Below are 2,904 nucleotides of genomic sequence, written 5' to 3' on the forward strand. Positions count from 1 at the left end.
GCCCTCTGATGCGGACGATCTATGAAAAACAACGTGCACGTGGACGCGCATGTAACACCGGATCGATCTGCAAATAACGGCAGACAATAATCGCGTTTATCACGCGGGAAAATACCCGGTGAGCACCGTGCGACGAGGGTCACCATAAAAACCAGGAGCCATAATGAAGTATCAAGGCAGCTGGTTGGACGTGTTCTCGCTCCCTTCTTTCTATCTCGCTTTCTATCTCTCTTTCTCTTTCTTCTCTTTTTTTCTTCTTTCTTTTTTTCGGTGCAATTTCTCCGAGTGTTCCACCACCGCATCGCAACATCGTCGTTTCATTCTGCTACCTACAGCCGTACTAGACGCGCGTGGCTTTCCTGGACTAACGTTGGCTACGTGGCACGATTGCGTTTTCCTCGTGACAAGGAAAAACCGCGGAACAGCGAGAAATTATGGAGGTGGAGATGTTTAATGTACGATTTGATTGTAGATTTGCAAAGATCTCACGACGAGACAGAAACGAGATTAAATTGATATTTTATAAAGATTTATAAATAACATTCGATTCTGTTGATTTAAATCGTAATTTAGAAATATAAAATTTAATTATTTTTATTTAGTATATTTAAAATTCTTTTGCATGAGATAGGTAAAATTTTAAGCTATATTTCGAGCAGTATTCGATATTTTGTATCTACGTTGTAGCGTCTACGCAAACGCGGAATTCTAAGTCTTGACATACAACGACGATGATCGATAAAGGAAAAACTCGCGTGATTCTACGGAAATCGCAACAAAGTAATTCCATTCACACGGATTCTCTCGCGTTGGCATATCAAATGGACTTCAGTACGTAGCTATAATTTATGTTCATGCAAATATATATGTATATATGTATATGTATACATATAACGCAACAAAAATTTGAAAAGGAAAATTATGCATAACTAGCTCCCGAGCTACGTACAATTTGTTAAACACTTCAAAAGTTGTTCAAGTTGTTGAAGAAAAAAATATAAAAAATATCACAAGTACGGTTATTTTGACATTCTAACCTATATTTAGCAATATGCAAAAAAGCGTTGAAAAAAATAATGCATCGTGATCGATCGAGAAACATCATTAAAAAAATAGTCAAAGGAGTATTACGCGTGTTAACGTGCCACCGTTCGGCCTTCTTTCATCGGATGAAGAAACTATTTACATTGAGGCAATTCAATTTGCACGATGGATTTGCGTTTAAACCGAGTCGGCACGACTCGCAGTAAATTCCGGTTCTTACAGCGGCGATCACGAGCTATCAGCCTAGGAATAATTTATCGGCGACGATCGCATTAAAGTAGCTACAATGAAATTATTCCCTGCAGCGGTACATCTGTGTGCAAGTACACGTGTGCGTATATAGACGCGTGATCTTGCGAGCTGGCTCGCTAGCAAACACGCGCGCGCGCGCACGCCCTCTCGAACACGCACGCGGCTGCCGCGAGCTTTACGGATGTAGTCGACAGTCGGACGCAATTAGTATTACCTAAGAATCTATATAGTCATACATATCGTAACAACTATATTGCACGAAAAATATATGTAAGTAAGTACCTGTGCGCGTAAAACTGCTCATCGATGTAGCAACGACATTCCGCGCCACCTGGCCGAACGCGTGTTTACTTTTTCTAATTCGAAGTCGCACGTGTCGCGCATTCGAGGCCCCTTTGGAATTCTGATATGATTCTCCGTAGTATTACGCTTTATTCAATTCTTTTCTTGATACCTGTATACAAAAAAAAAATTTCTTTTTTTCATGAATATGATAAGAAGGATTTTTAAAAGAGGTTAGAAAATAGATTTTTATTCGATACGAATTTGAAGAAATGAGAATTAGGTTAGGGGAAAAAGAGAATGTTTTTTTGATAGCGTTTAAAAATCCACGAAACTATCGAATTTAATACGAAAAACAAAATCTGCATATAAATTTTAGAAAAGCATCTTTGAGTCGACATTGCATAGGCGATGTAACAAAAGAAAGGAGAAGGGGAAAATACCTGTGACAAATTGGGGCAGAATTGCATGCGAATATCTGTTCCGTCGATGCATCTCTTTATCTTTCAATCTCTATCTCTCTTCTTCTTGTATACACGCACACGCGCTGTCCCTATCTCTCTGTCTCACACTATCTCTCTCTCTTTCTGACTCTCTTTCCCTCTCTCCCACCTCTCTCTATCTATCGCGCACGTAAATTCGAGCTACACCAGTTCACACTGTACGAAATTTCTAATTTCGAGGCCAACCGTGTGACAAAGTACATCCGAAATAATTACCTTCCTTGCTGCGTAAGACGTCAATGCGTTTGATATTCTTACATGGTCTCACCTCCCACCCTTAACACGGTGAACAGAGTTTTTTTGGTCCAACGACGCCTATGGCTCTACGAATCGCGAGATCTGCGAGGGAAACGTGCGCCGTCTCTGTATGTGTGGCTGTGCGCGTGAGCGTTTCACACCTGACTACTACGCTAGTCAAGTGAGCGACTGAAACGACATTAGATATTTATAAAATTATGATATCAATGTGAAATTTACACGTAAAATAGTTATATAATCAGTTAGGATTTATCGTGGACAAATTATACGCGTGGGCGGTGCCGAATCGATTTATTTTGTCGGTAAAGTCTGCGCGGCGAACACGGTAGGTTAGTTGACCGCGGGGCCGAGCGAGCGCTGAGCTGACAGTAGGCCGGCGACGTCACAGTGGGCCGGTTGAGCCTTCCTTCGTTCGATTCAGGCAGGCTCTCTATTCATTTTACATGTAGCAAGGTAAATATTTCTATGCGAGTGTCCATACGAATTCGTGGCTCCAAGTGCGTGCAAATTGTCGGCAGCGATCTGTGATACACGTTTCTCGTTTCTTTTTTTTTTTTTTTTTTTT

At 40.9% G+C, this 2,904-nt stretch overlaps 1 long non-coding RNA gene across 1 annotated transcript in view; it reads right to left on the bottom strand.

The window, feature by feature from the left end:
* The window catches only part of LOC102681369, a 29,954-nt gene extending 27,062 nt beyond the window's left edge, over positions 1–2,892 (bottom strand). The window contains exons 1-2 of the long non-coding RNA XR_421614.2: positions 2,298–2,892; positions 1,579–1,750 (exon numbers count right to left, since the gene is read on the bottom strand). This is a non-coding gene — a long non-coding RNA (uncharacterized LOC102681369). The remainder of the gene's footprint in view (positions 1–1,578; positions 1,751–2,297) is intronic.
* Positions 2,893–2,904: the final 12 nt, after the last annotated feature.

The sequence above is a fragment of the Apis dorsata genome, unplaced genomic scaffold (genome assembly GCF_000469605.1).
Source record: "Apis dorsata unplaced genomic scaffold, Apis dorsata 1.3 scaffold_194, whole genome shotgun sequence".
Lineage (NCBI taxonomy): Eukaryota > Metazoa > Arthropoda > Insecta > Hymenoptera > Apidae > Apis > Apis dorsata.